The sequence below is a fragment of the Sminthopsis crassicaudata genome, chromosome 1 (genome assembly GCF_048593235.1).
Source record: "Sminthopsis crassicaudata isolate SCR6 chromosome 1, ASM4859323v1, whole genome shotgun sequence".
In the NCBI taxonomy this organism is placed as follows: domain Eukaryota; kingdom Metazoa; phylum Chordata; class Mammalia; order Dasyuromorphia; family Dasyuridae; genus Sminthopsis; species Sminthopsis crassicaudata.
The window spans coordinates 179651677-179667746 of record NC_133617.1 but is presented as its reverse complement, the minus strand read 5'-3'; the positions used below and the strand labels follow the sequence as shown (position 1 = coordinate 179667746).

Here is a 16070-nt window from a genome sequence, read left to right as displayed (position 1 = left end):
AGTGGAAAAGAATGCTATATTTGAAGTCAGAAGTCCTATTGCTGCCACAAAAATTCTTGAGTGATTTTTTTTGAGGGAAAGAAAGCAATTAGGGTTCAGTGACTTGCTGAGATACAGAACTAAAAAGTGTCAAATGTCTGAGGCCACATTTGAACTCAGGTCTTCCTGACTTCAATGCTGATGTTCTATCCACTGAACCTCTTAGATGTCCCTTGAGTGATTTTAAGGCAAGTTTCTAAATCTCTCCAAAATGAGGGGGTTGGATAAGACAGTCTCTGAAATCCTTCTAGCTCTAAATCTTCAAAAATCAAGTGGATTGGGACCATTAACCCCTAATTTAAATTTCTCAAAAACTAGAGCTCTGCTAAGTTATGATTTGTCCAAGTTCATTAGGCTGGTTAGAAGATAGAATGAGAGCTCTGATCCCAGTTCTCCAACTTTAAATGCAGTAATCTTTCCATTTTCAGCAGCTAGGTGTTTTTACCATCTCCTACCTTATTCTGAATTTCAATTGCTTGTTAATTTTTATTCTATACTTTTCTTTCTCTTGGAAAAGAAAACTGAAGTCAGGAAGTGAATAGTTCCTCCCATCTTTTTTGTCTGATATCTTCAACCCATTTTTCCTCCAAATCAATAATCTTCTCCCTTTTTTTGTTTCTGCTTTTGTTCTCTTTCTTTCCTTCCCTCCTTAAAAAGCCTTAAAAAATTGTGCTGAGCGTTTATCATAAACCTGAGCTCATATTAGACTTTAATATCTTGATACTCTTAAAAGGTCATCCCATTTTTCTATATTCATCTTCACTTACCTGCCTCAAATCTCTTTAATATTGACCTTTTAAAATCAGAGCATATTATATGAATTCTGTGCAGCTAAATCACTTTCTTTAGAAATCTGTCCCATTTTCTCTCACAGAATATTTCACAAATAAATGATCGAGATTTCATTTTTAAGATCTTTTCATTCCTGTTGAGTGGGCATGGCATTCTCCCTACTGGTAAAATGTTTATATTGATTTTGGGGAAAATGTTAGAACTGATCATGTTAAAGGAGTAGTTTGTGAGCAGTTGTAAAGAGAAATCACTGGGAATCACCATTTTTTTCATTAAATCATGCTAATCCTAACTCAATGCTAGATGAGGAGAATGGCATGGACCCTATAGAAAGACCAGAAAACTAGAGCTGGAAGGGACTTCACCATTGTTTAGTTTCTTACTCTACAGATGAGAAAATTGAGCTCAGAGACTGTTTAAGTGACTTCCTCAAAATTATATATGTAATAGATCTTAGGGTGAGAATTTGAACCAAGTTGTTATCTAATTCCAAAGCCAATGACCTTTCCATTGTTCTAGGTTACCTCCTTGGGTAGTTGACAAAGCCTCATATAATTCCTATGCTAAAGCTACATTATAGTTAGAAGAATTCAGAATTGGTTGAACCACAAGGCATAATGAGCAGTGATTAATGAATCACTCCTTCCCTTGGCCCTATTATTTTCAACATTTTATCAATGATTTAGATAAAGTCATAGAGAGCCTGCTTACTAAATTTACATATAGCATGAAACTAGGTATACCCCAAACCACATTAAACCTCCCACACAGGGGGAGATGATCTAATTTACTACTTCATGAAGAACACTGAGCTTGTTGGTTATGAGCTCATTTACTCAGCCTTATTTTGACTTTCATTTGCTTGGTTTTTATTCTATAATTTTCTTTTTCTTGGAGGAGAACACTGAAGCCAATAGGAAGTAAGTAGTTCCTCCTGTGTTTTTTTTTTCTTGTCCAATATCTTCAACATATTCCTTCTCCAAAGCAACTTTTCCATTTCTTAAAATGACTTAGCATCACCATTCATTTGATATTTCTTCCCTCAGGTTGCAGATCAATCATTTTTCAGTCATATTCTACTTTTTGTAACCTCGTTTGGAGTTTTCTTGACAAAGATACAGCTCTATCTAGAGAGATCTCTAGATCCTCTTCCCTTGTTTCCTCAGTGTTGGACTTCATCCCTTATTCTCTTGTTCTACACTCTCTCCTTTGTCTGTTTCATTCACTTCTATAACTTAAATTATAGTCTCTAAATTAACAGGTTTCAAGTCTTTATTTCTAGTCCTGACTTTTCTTCTGAGTTCTAAACCTGCATCTCCGACTGCCTCCATCACATCTTTACCTGTATAATCCAGCAGTACCCCACACTGAATCTGTCCAAGACTGCACTTATTATTTTCCCTACCCAATTCTTCTCATTCTGATTTAAATATTTCTATCTATAACACCGAAGTGGCACAGTGGATAGAAAACCAGGGCTGTAGTCAGGAAAACCTAAGTTCAAATCTAACTTCAGATGTTTCTAAGATATGTGACTCTGTCCAAGTCACTTGACCCTATTTGCCTCAGTTTTCTCACCTATAAAATGATCTAGGAAAGAAAGTAGCACACTAATCTAATATCTTTGCTAAGAAAGCCTCCAAAATTAGACATGACTAAAATAACTGAATTAGAAAAATGTGCCAAGAACTAGGAATGCAAATAATCCTCAAGGAGAGTACATCTTAATAGGGAAAGACAACATATTTAGGGATATAGTAGCCAGGGAGAAATTGAAAAGTTATAGGTACAAGTAAAATATAGGGATTGTGACTGATATGCTCTTTCTAGAAAAAAACGACAAAATTATGATTCCAGAACTAAGAAAGGATGAGAAGATGTTTGCAAGTGAAATGAAATCTTGTCTATACATAAAAGACAACTATCATCAACAGAACATGAACATACCATCCCAGAAAGTCAGAGCACAACTACTCTAATACAGACCCTCAGTACTTACTTATCCAGACTATTACAATAGTTTTTTTTACAATTACTTTTTTTATGGATTTGCAGATAACATAATTCTTTTTCTCAAAAATCTTCATTGTTTTACTATTGCCTACCAAATAAAGATCTAATTATTTAGCCTGCCATTCAAGAGTCACCCATGTCCAACCTGATATCATACTGCATTTCCATTATTCCCCTCATATTACTTATTTTCATATAACCTACACTTTAGAAAAAATTGGAACTATTTTTTTGTACCTTCTCAAATGCTGTTTTTATGTGTGTACCTCTGCTCATTCTTAAACCTTGTCATATACCTCACCTCACATCCCTCCTAACACTCTATTCTTCATTTTCATTTCCCTCAACCTTTCCACCCCAAAGTTTCAACCAAACTCCACACAGTGCTTTCACTGCACCCTCTGGAATACCTGTAAACAAAAACTTCTCTTCATCTTAAATCTTTTTTCTCTTAGCTCCCCTTAGATGAGGCAACATCTCTGACCACCTAGTACCAAAAGTACTTTCATTCATTCTCCTTGGCTCACTGATCAAGGCAACAGAGAGTTAGAATACTCTTTTGTTCTCCATTGCCCACTGTCAGGTTCTTCCCCTTCTTCTATCACTCCATTACTCCTTTGAGAATTATGCTATTCATATCTACCCATCCAATTAAAATCCTAGTAAACTACTAACTGCAGACCCCTCAGATCACTTCTTTTTTCTTCCTCAGTGAATTTATTACCTGACTCATAATTTTTCTCTCCTCTCTAACTCCTGCTCTCTTACCAGGGAACTCCAATACACATATTGCTTTTCACCACCTATTTACCAGGAAGCTTAATCAGAAGGATCACATAAATAAAACAGAGCACACTAGTTAGCTTTGAAAAGTAATTTGATCCTAGGAGGAAAACTGGACCCGACCTGTTAACAAAGAAAGGCACAGTTCTTGGCATATAATAAGCATTTAAAATGTTGATTGATTGCCACTGTCCAAAACCTGGAATGTCCTCCTTCACCTTCTTTGCCTACTGAATTCTTATCCACACTTTGAACCCCAAACCAAATGCTACTTAACATAAAAATTTCCCATATTTTTTCATATAGCCCCTGATACCTCTAAATATCTCCTACCACCACCATCTTTAGAATATCCTAAATGCCTTAGGACTTAAGTACTTGGTATAGCTTGTTGTTGAAAACAACCCAGGACTGGTACATGGCATAAGCTCATTTCAACTTGTTCATGAGCTTATACAAACACTATTCACTACCCTAAAGCACACATGGCAAACCCACCAAACCTCCCTATAAGAGAAGGCACCCCATGATTTTGTTTCAGTTAGCCTTAAATAGATCTAGTTTTCCTCATTGTATCAAGTTCTTTTGCAAAACTGCAGTTTTTCTAACTGTTTTATTCATGTGATCTTTCTGATTAAACTTTCTGATAAATGTGAAGACAATTCAAATAATTTTTGCTTATTCACTGCTTTTATAATACAAATTTAGAACTTCCTTCATGTCCCAAGGGTCTTGGGCTTCCACAATCCTATCTTAATTCTGATTCATTTAATATGTCCCCAGAAGTTCTTACTGCAGCCTAATATTCTGTAATAGTAGTAATTCATGCTTAAAAAAATATTCTTACTAAGCATTTATGATTTTTTCTTAAAGACTTTATGTAGCACTTTTTTCTAACTCTCCAATGTACCTGAAAACACTGCAAATTATAATTAAGTTAATGTTTTTATACATGATAAGGTTTCCTATACCCCCAACAGACTAAGAAACTCCATGAGGGCAGCCATGTTTACTTCTGTGTAATCTTTGTATGTCTACAGGTTTCAAAGAATAATATAGCATAGTTCTGTTATGGGGCATGGAGATGTGAAAAAATTAGAATTCAAAAAGTCAGGAAGCATAGATCAAATCTAATGAATAAAATTTAATTTGGATGAGTTTCAAAGTGTAGCAAGTAGAGTCAAAATTCAATGGGTTAAGTAAAGAATGTAAAAGGTAAGGACTACACAGCATTTTCAAGTGAAAAAAGAACTTTGGAATTTTAGTAGATAGCTTATATATTATATCTATCTATCTATATGTATATTGTATACAAATATATATTATATACTACATATGTACAAATATATGTAATATATCTTCTGTAGATTGTTTTCTATATTATTATAGATATGTATATAGCTATATAAAATGTATATGCAGACATATATAGCTATAAATATGTATCTACATTATTATATATTATACATATGCATCTATTAAAGATATATATCTGTACATGTACAGATTATATACATATCCATAAATATACATAATATAAATATATATATCAATATATATATAGCGATACATAGATATGGATATATACATCAATATATACATATGCACATTTCATATGAATAAAAATATTAGTAAAATAAGCATCATTTTAGAATCTGAAAGGTCTCTGGAGACCATATAGTTCCAACTTCATCTTTTTTTTAAAATAATAATAACTTTTTATTTTTCAAAATACATGCAAAGATAGCTTTCAACATTTATCCTTGTAAAATCTTGTGTTCCAAATTTTTTGCTCTCCCTCCTCCCCTTCCCTAGATAACAGGTAATTTAATATATATTAGGACATGTGCAATTCCTCTAAAACATATTTTGCACATTTATCATGTTGCACAAGAAAAAAAACATTCAAAAAGGGGGGGAAAATGAGAAAGAAACAAAAAAAAACAAGCAAACAAAACAACTAAAAATAACAGAGATGAAAAATATTATGTTTGTGTTTCCAATTCAGTCCCCCATAGTCCTCTCTCTGGATGCAGATGGCTTTCTCCATCACAAGAGTGAAGACTATTAGAAGTGGCCTGAATCACCTCATTGGCTGAAAAGAGCCAAGTCCATTACACCTGATCATCACATAATCTTGTTGTTGCTGTGTAACAATGTTTCCTTTCGTTCTACTTTTAGTATTAGTTCATGTAAGTCTCTCCAGGCCCTTCTGAAATTATCCTGCTGATCATTTCTTAATAGAACAATAATATTCAATAACATTCATTTATCTTATTCAGCCATTCCCCAAACTGATGGGCAAAATATTCAGTTTCTAGTTCCTTGCCACTACAAAAAGGGCTACTACAAATATTTTTTGCACATGTGAGTCCTTTCCCCTTTTTAATGATGTCTTTGGGATACAGACCCAGTAGAGACATTGCTAGATTAAAGGGTATGCACAGTTTGATAGCCTTTTGGGCATAGTTCCAAATTGCTCTTCACAATGCCAACTTTATCTTGAAACTTGAATCCTCTCTATATATCATACATACCAGTGGTCATCTAGCCAATGTTTCAATTTTCCTGCTGTTACAAGAAAATTCTTCTAGAATATGTGGCCCCTAATAAGGCACCAATTTATACTCATTTAAAGTCAGAGTAAGACTTTCCAGCCTGTTTCTCTTATCTCTGTTTTACTCAGAAGCATTTCAAAACAATATGCCAGTGATATTTTTTACTGACCTATGAAGAGAGTAGCTATTTAATTTTTGACATGGAATCTTTCCTGAAACTTAGTTTTGCCTCTCATCCTTAGTCATATAATAGAATCAACATTCTCCCCTGATTATATAATGTTTGCCTCATGAAGGGATTTTTCAGGCAGGGTATATGATATTTTTGTGGTATAGGGATCGTGTTATTTCAATCCCCTTATGTCAAAAAAGAGACTCTAAATAACTCAAAATTCTTTTCTTAATATGAATTGAAAAGGATCTATAAGCAAAAGAATGATGTCTCTTGAAATTAGTGTGCTTTTAAGAATCTGCAAGAAAATGCCCCAAAGAACTTTTGAATTGGCATCAAGTCTCTCATCATTGTTGACTAAAGGAAGGGGAAAAAAAGAAATTAATTTTTTTTATGCAAAAAAAATATCATTAGTTTTTTTTTTCTTTTACTTTATTTGATGGAGCTCAGGATAGGCTGAGACAAAAATTTTCCAAATCCTTTGTACTTATTTGCTCTGTGAACATCTACTGATAACATCTATATTTTTTAAGTATTTTAGTTACAGTAAGCTAGGAAAAAGCCCAGCAATTTGACCCCTTTCCAATGAGAGTGTGTGTCTGTGTATAGAAAGCATGTGGGAAGCTTGTCCCTTGGGATTTTCTAAGAGAGAAAAATAGTGTCATTGGACACCTTGCCAGCAATGGTCTGGCCATTTTCCAGTTTCATTATCCTTCCCTAACCCTGCTCTGGGCACAGTCCATGCCCTGAGAGGATTTTTTTTCCTCTAGGTTCTACTCAGAACAAGTGAGTTCACCAGTATTTGTAATTTCCTTTCTTTTAAATTATGATTATTTAATGATATCCCTTTTTTATACCTTCTATTTACCAAAGTGTACCTTCCATCCCATTATCAGAGAACCATTCCTTATACAATGAAAAGGAAGGAAAAAAGAAAAACTGTTTAATTAACCAACTCATCAACCAAATCCAACATTATATGTAATATTCCAAGCCAATGGTGTCCCACTTCTACCAAGAAGGGAGGAAGGGAGGTACATATACAGATCTTTTCTTTGAGATCAAAGTTGATCATCATAAGTATACAGCTTCAATTGTTTTCTTTTCATAGTTCTTTCAAGTTATATTATTGCAGCCATTGTGTATAGTATTTTTCCTGGTTCTGCTTATTTCACTCTATATCAATTCACCTAAATCTTCATACTTTTCTCTTTACTCACCAAATTCATCTTTTCTTACAGTATGGTAATGAATCTAGAATACAACTGTTGTGGAAAATGTATGTAAGAGGATCTCATAGTAAATGAAGGTCAATCTTAGAATCATGGAGACTTGGGTCCAAGTCTCACCTTTGACACATAATGGTTATGTGACATTGAACAAGTCCCTTGTCCCATTCAATCCCCTCAGGCAATGTTCTAAGTGAAGCTAGATAAAAATACATAAAACATATTCAGATATGAATATTGTGTGCAAATAAGCAATATAATGTACCCATGTCTATATGTATGTATGCATCCATGATTTCTTTGATTTAAATATCAGTTTTTTAAACTATTTTATGATCCCAAATGGGATCTTGTAACTAAATGTGGGGAAGCACAAATTATGATTTATTATCATAAGAGATACAAGACAAACATTGTATACCTATTTTATATATCCATAATCTCAAGATCCCATAAAAAATGTCTAGGGTTAAAAAAGGGTCACCAGTGGAAAAAAGTTTAAAAAAGTTCTGATGTAAAGAACGTCTATGAGAAAAATTCTCTCAACAATGCAGATTAACAAACTATTCTGCAACTTGCAGCCTTAAAGAGTTTTCCTTAGACACCAAGAGGTTAGGGATTTATCCAAGGTCACACAATCATTACATGTCAAAGAGTTGCTAGTCTAAAGCTATCTCTTTATCTGTTATATAAAATTAAAACTACCTGCCTATCTGCCTTTCTTTCTCTCTACAAGTCTATTGACTTGGGATGAAACAACCAAAAAGAAGAAAAAACATTATACCTTGAAAGATCAAACATCCTTTTTTTTTTCCCTTTGACATGCTGAATTTTTGGTAATCCTTATTAGAGCCATTTAATTCATACTTTTAGCATCTGCCAAAAGACATGACAAAATGACCTTACAAGTTCAGCATCTTCACCCAAAAAAATCCAGGTGGGAATTTTGTCTTACTAGGCAAAACATATGCAGTGTCAAAAGAAAATGATCAGTAGTAACTGACAGTAATTTCAGCTGTCTATGTCAGAAGTTATAGAGTCCTTTGGGTATGGTAAGCCTGGGATCTAGGAAAGTCTGTGTCTCTGGCCCTTTCTACCTTTATTCTGAGCGCATGGCCTTCACTGGTTCAGGCAAGGGAACATTGACTTCCTATTTAATTGGTTTTCTAATCCAATTCAGTATTGACTCAACTGGAGGTCAGGAGAGGTTGCTGGACAAACTGGGGGACAGTATTATACAATGCATAAAAAGAAAAAGGCCAGAAAAAACCTTTCCCTAAGCTTCCCATCCACTCTCACCTGACTGCTTTCCTCCTCACATTCCTGTCCTGCCTGTCCAGTTTTTCAAATATGCAGGCCAAATCACTCTTTAGTCACCAGAGCCTGTGCTCCCACATATCCAAACAAGAAAGAGCAGGCACTGTTCTTTAGAAAAGTCTCATAGGTAATTGAGTGCAAGAAGTTGTCAATCACCTTCACAATAAATTCAGGAAAGTGAAAAGTAGTAAACTATGCAGTTTAGTCTCTAAATGGCAGGTGCTGATGACTAGCCCTCAGATTCTCTCTTTGTTCCTTAATATCTTGTTTGTCAGATGAAAATATTAACATTCTTTTCTTTCGTGGACACTCTAGAGAGAGAAGAATAAGAAAGAATTGCAGAGCTATGCATTAAATAAATAAGTAAATGAATGAATAAACTGATAAAACAATCTCTAAGTAAAATTATTTTATAATAAAATTTGTACAAATGGAATAGTGTATAGAGAGGCAATCTCAAAACCTGAATTTAAGTCCTTTCTATGACATAAACCCCTTAACCTTTCAGAGGCCCAGGCAGATCTGTATCTTGCAGAATAGTTGCTGATCTTCATTGAAGTCCTGATATCCTATATCCTTTTTAATTTTTTAATTAAAGCTTTTTATTTATAAACATATGCATGGGTAATTTTTCAACATTGATCCTTGCAAAATCTTCTGATTCAAATTATTCCTTACTTCCCCCCAGCCCGTCCCCAAGATGGCAGATAGTCTAATACATGTTAAATGTTAAAATATATGTTAAATCCAATATATGTATACATATTTATACAGTTATCTTGCAGCACAAGAAAAATTGGATCAAGAAGGAAAAAAAAAACTGAGAAAGAAAACAAAATGCAAGCAAACAACAGAAAGAGTGAGAATGCTATGTTGTGATACACACTCAGTTCCCACAAGCCTCTCTCTAGATGTAGATTGATGGCTTTCTTCATAATTGAACAATTGGAACTGGTTTGAATCATCTCATTGTTAAAAAGAGCCACAGAAGACCCAATATCCTTACTGAGAGCATTTTATGCAGTTTAGAAAAGGAAGCAAAGAAGAATTATGAAGCACCTACTATGTACCGGGTGCTGCACTTAATGCTTGACAAATATTAACTCATTTGATCCTCAAAAAAACTATGGGAAGTAGGCACAATTATTATACTTATTTTACAGGTGAGTACATTGAAGCAATTGTACGACGTGGGAATCACTAGCACAGGACGGCCCAGCACAGTGTGCTCTCATCAGAGAAGTTGCTGTGCATTATGAGCAAAACAGAATTGAATTAGCCCAAAGGAAAGGCAAAAATATGCAAAATTAGAGAAGTCACTCCAGATGTTCATAGGGACTATTTGTGTCTGACCTGTGGCAGACTACTCCAAGCTCGTATTGCTCTGATTAGCCACAGTTAGACACACTGTACTTCAATGTCATTTTAATCCTCTTCAAGAATGAAGGATAACTGTTCCAAATCACTATTGATCAGAGAAATGCAAATTAAGACTGCTGAGATACCACTACACACCTGTCAGATTGGCTAAGATGACAGGAACAAATAATGATGAATGTTGGAGGGGATGTGGGAAAATTGGGACACTGATGCATTGTTGGTGGAGTTGTGAAAGAATCCAGCCATTCTGGGGAGCAATCTGGAATTATGCCCAAAAAGTTATCAAACTGTGTATACCCTTTGATCCAGCATTGCTGCTATTAGGCTTATATCCCAAGGAAATACTAAAGAGGGGAAAGGGACCTGTATGTGCCAGAATGTTTGTGGCAGCCCTTTTTGTAGTGGCTAGAAACTGGGAAATTAATGGATGTCCATCAATTGGAGAATGGTTGGGTAAATTATGGTATATGAATGTTATGGAATATTATTGCTCTGTAAGAAATGACCAGCAGGATGAATACAGAGAGTCTTGGAGAGACTTACATCAACTGATGCTGAGTGAAACAAGCAGAACTAGGAGATCACTATACACTTCAACAATGATACTGTACGAGGATGTATGCTGATGGAAGTGAATATCTTCAATATAAAGAAGATAGAATTCACTTCCAGTTGATCAATGATGGACAGAAACAGCTACTCCCGGAGAAGGAACACTGGGAAAGGAGTGTAAACTGTTAGCACTACTGTGTTTCTACCCAGGTTACTTATACCTCCGGAATCCAATTCTTACAGTGCAACAAGAAATATATTGTAACACATTTAACATGTACAGGATTGCCTGTCATCTAGGGGAGGGAGTAGAGGGAGGGAGGGGAAAATTTGGAAAAGTGAATACAAAGGATAATGTTGTAAAAAAAAATTCCCCATGCATATGTACTGTCAAAAAATTATAATTATAAAATTAATTTTAAAAAGACAAATGTCACCAACAGATATTGATCTAAGGCAAACATTTAATCCCATTAATTCCTTGCTCAAGAATCTTCAATTGCTTTATATCCTACAGATTAAAATAAACTTTTTAGGCACCCAAAGCCCTTCACAATCCAAAAAAAAAAAATGAAGGATAACAACCAACCAATCAATTTGCCCACAGTCTCATAACTAATAAATGTCTAGATTTGAATTTAGGATTTCTGCCTGGCTACATCTAGCAGTCTCATAGTAGACTAACCACAAAATAGATACAGGGACCAGAGGACAGGATAAGCCAACAAGGAGTCTTAAAGGGCTTTTAGGGACTATTCTACCTGGAGATCAAATGCTCTCAAAGCTTCTTATAAATGACCTTCCCATCCTAATTTATGGGAAGGGAGTAAAAACTCTCCAGTTCAAGCAATCTGGAATTATGCCCAAAAAGTTATCAAAATGTGCATACCCTTTGACCCAGCCATACTACTACTGGGCTTATACCCCAAGGAACTACTAGAGAAGGGAAAGGGTCCTGTATGTGCCAAAATGTTTGTGGCAGCCCTTTTCATAGTGGCTAGAAGCTGGAAGATGAATGGTTGTCCATCAATTGGAGAATGGTTGGGTAAACTATGGTATATGAATGTTATGGAATATTATTGTTCTATAAGAAATGACCAACAGGAGAAATACAGAGAGGCTTGGAGAGACTTACATCAACTGATGCTGAGTGAAACGAGCAGAACCAGAAGATCATTATACACTTCAACAGTGATACTGTACGAGGATGTATGCTGATGGAAGTGGATTTCTTCAACATAGAGAAGATCTAATCCAATTCCAATTGATTAATGATGGACAGAACCAGCTACATCCAGAAAAGGAACACTGGGAAATGAATGTAAACTGTTATTTTTACCTTCTGAATCCAATTCTTCCTGTGCAACAAAAAATTCGGTTCTACACACATATATTGTATCTAAATTATACTGTAATATATTTAACATATATAAGACTGCTTGCCATCTGGGGGAGGGGGTTGGGGGAGGAAGGGAAAAAATCTGAATAGAAGTAAGTGCAAGGGATAATGTTGTAAAAAATTACCCATGCATATGTACTGTCAAAAAATGTTATAATTATAAAATTAAATTAAAAAAAAAATAAAAAAATAAAATAAAATAAAATATCAAAAAAAAAAAAAAAAAAAAAAAAACTCTCCAGTTCATGTTAATAATGCAGGAAGAAGGCCCAATTGAATTCATGAAGATGCTGAATAAATCCTAGAATACTTTTTAAAAACAGACTTTGTTATTTTCATATATATATAACATAATCTGATACTGGATTAAGAAAGTGTGAAATGGGTCCCAATAACAGTCTAATTCAATTCAACAGGCATTTATTTACTAAGCACCTCTTCTCTTTACCACACATTCTTTTCCCTTAATTGCTAAAGCAGTTACTTTCATGAAGAAATAAGAATGATTTGAAGTCAGAATATCAGTCATTTGAATATGACTAGATTTAATTCTCCAGTATTCAAAGGAAGAAGACAACAATATGTTTTCTTGTTGAAGTTATACATTCCTCCATGTTTGATTTAGATTTTTTCATTATTACTTTGCTCATCAAATTCTTTTACAGACCTGCTTCAATAAAAAGAGTTCTGGACTCTTGGGTTAGAAGTCCTGGGATCTAGCTTTGGATCCACCTCTTATCCCAAGCACAAGTCCCCTATTCACTCTGAGTCAATAAAATGTATAAAGTGGAGAAAATACCCTCTGTACTGTATACTCACCTAGTACTCAGTTGAGATAACCTATGATAAGCACTTTAAAACCTCTCAAATCCTACACAAAACATAAAATATTATTGCTATGATCATCCTTTTTGAATTAGTAGAATCTGAATTAGAATTTCCTGTGTTCTTATTTAATTGGAGAGAAATTAGGACAGCGATTGATTAACAGTCTCTCAGGAAGACATACTGAAAATTAAAAACCTGTCCTGCACTACTTTCCATGCCCCCCATTCTCTCACAAGTAGACTGGGCATGAATATCTGTAATCTGTGGAGAGGATAAAAAGAAAGTTTAATGGCTTTCTAGGTCATCTATCAGGCTAGGCATGGGGCCTGAAACTTAAGGTTAAAACCATTCCATTCCCTCTCTGAGGGTTATTAGAGTGTGAGGTAACATGCTTCTAGGTTCAAGTTCAGCCAGACCATGAGCCCTGTTGATCTACAGTGCAATTTGGAGGAAGCTCTGCTTTAGGGCAGGGGTATAGTCTATTCATCTAGTTCTGATTGAGATTGAGAATACAAAACAATTTGGCCCAAAAGGTTAGTCAGTTGTCACAGAGATTGTGTGCTTTTGTGTGTGTTTATGTGAGTGTGTGTTTATGTTAATGCACGTATATGTGAGTGTGTAAGTATATGTGTGTATGTGTATGTGAGTGTGTTTATGTGGGGAGTATTTAGTGTCAGTGTGTTTTCATAGAGTTTGTATGTATGTGTGTACTTGAAAATCAGGAAAAGAAAAATTAAAGTTAAAATCAAGCTTTTTTGCTTAGGGTCATAGACTGCTGAAAGAGAGCTTTGGAGGATTCCTAGTTCAACCCCACCACTTTATAGATAAACAAATTAAAGCCCAGAAACTGTAAGAAGTGAGCAGGATCCCATAGTAGATTAGTGAGACTTGGAATTCAAACTCAGTTCCTGTGACTCAGAACCCCCTTTCAATTGCACCCTTCTCAGAAGCAAAAATTATGGTTCTTGTTCAGGGAATCCCAGAAGATTCTGTCTTTCATGAGAAGGGCTCTCCTTTATATGTTATCTCCCATTTTAAAATGTAAATTCCTTGATAGCAGTGACAGGTCTTCACCTTACCATGGGACTCTAACACTTAGCATGGTGGTTATCACATAGCAAGTATTTACTAGATGTTTGTCCACTGACTGACTGAATTTGAACCTGTATTTACTCCTAGCTCTCCTATTTACTCTCTGTATGACTTTGGACAGAGTCACATCATTTCTGGTCTTCTTCATCTGAAAGTCATGGACTTTTATGATAAGAGTCTGGATGCCTGGGAACCTGGAAGATATGGTGCTCCCGCCTGGAGCAGACTTCAGATTTTAGTAGAAACAGTGCTCCAAGGCAGAGCAGGCATTTGGAACTGAGTCTTAGTTGGTGCACAGGAAGGGATGGCTGGTCATGAAGATAGTAATGGTGTGTGTCACACACATAGAAAGAAACCGTGAAAGAGAGGAGCACCAGGGTAGCTGGCGCCTTCAAATCCTGGGGCAGAAGGGACAAGAGAGTGTTTGATTGCTGGTGAGCTTTCTCTGGCTGAGAATCCATGCAGCTGGTGAAACCACATTCCCCTTTCTCTCATCCCAGAGAACTCTCGTACAATCCAGGTTTTTCCATTCTTTAAAGTTGTTTATTTTCTGTCTTAAGTAGTATTTTTAAAAGGCAACTCATTATAGATAAAATCTGACCTATTTTAACTGCTTTTGATTCTTCTCTGCCCTTAATTGTGAACAGAATCTGCACTAGGGAAGAACACTGTTTGGTTTTGATATGCAGAGATGCAGAAAAGACCAAGGCTTCAGATCAGTTCCAAAATGCCTGACTGGGAACAGAGCTAAAATGATAATGAATCTTATGGTTCTGATTTATAGATTTTGGATAAATTTCTCAAAAGGCAGAATGAAGCTGAATCTGGATTTTTCTTGTTGGCTCTGAGGCTACAGTGAGGAAGAATTACATTTTTTTTTTTTGCTGTAGGAGGCAAGGCTTGGTTATTGTCATGTGGTCCCACTCACTCACATCTCTCCTTCCTTCTTTTCTGTAAAGTTTCTGCAGAAAAACCTCTTTGCGGGAGTGGTGTTAAGGTCTGTGGCTAGTGAGTAGGAACTTCTGGCCTGGTGGGAAGAGAAGAGATGTGGTTGGTTATGGTTGGTTATGCCCATTTTCCAAAGGTGGGGGCCAAAAAAGGGATTATTTGAGTATTTCCTCTTTTTTTTTTTCCTCTTTCAGCTTCACAATCAATCTCATACTCAGAGTATACAAATGCTACATGGAAAAAAAGAGGTAGTGACTGGAAAGGTATAGAATAGAGAGTTTCTAAAGTCCTTTCCAACTCTAAGTTAAAAAGACAATGATACTTGAGTATTACAAAGTGATTAAGAATTAGTCCACTAAAGTCCTATTCCTGTGCCCCATCATTACATGAAAATATTTCTGGATTCTAGAGTGATCCTGACATTATTCCTCATTACTCAAATTCTTTCTTTTTAGCTGCTTGAAGTATTTTGACCAGGAACTCTGGATTTTGACACTAACATTCTCGAAATTTTATTTTGAGATTTCTTTAAGAAAGTAGCTGGAATTACTTCAACTTCTACTTTGCCCTCTAGGTCTAAAATATCTGGGTAGTTTTCTTTTATTTTTTCTTACAATATGATGTCTAGGTCTTTTATTTCTTTGGTCATGGCTTTTAAATAGTACAGTGATTCTTAAATTATCTCTTCCTAATCTACTTTTTGAAGTCAATTGTTTTTGCTAAGAGATACTTCAGATTTTCTTCCATTTTGACTTTGTTTTAATATGTCTTGATTTTTCATGAAATTTTTAGCTTCTATTTGGTCAATTCTAATTTTTAATGAATTATTTTCTTGGTAAGGTTCTCTATCTTTTGTCCAAATTGTTACTTGCTTTTCATATCTTTCTTGTTTCTTTTACCATTTCCCCTCTACTATTCTCATTTGGTTTTAAAAATGATTTTTAGCTCTCTTTAATACTCTTCCTTTA

At 35.1% G+C, this 16070-nt stretch overlaps 1 long non-coding RNA gene across 3 annotated transcripts in view; it reads right to left on the bottom strand.

Moving 5' to 3' along the window:
• LOC141545305 (uncharacterized) overlaps nt 1-16070 on the bottom strand; it is a 156674-nt gene that overhangs the window by 55096 nt on the left and 85508 nt on the right. For 2 of the 3 annotated variants that reach the window (XR_012482981.1, XR_012482985.1), the window contains exon 4: nt 15087-15181. The exons of the other annotated variant lie outside the window; for it this stretch is intronic. This is a non-coding gene — a long non-coding RNA (uncharacterized LOC141545305). The remainder of the gene's footprint in view (nt 1-15086; nt 15182-16070) is intronic. 3 annotated transcript variants of the gene reach the window in all.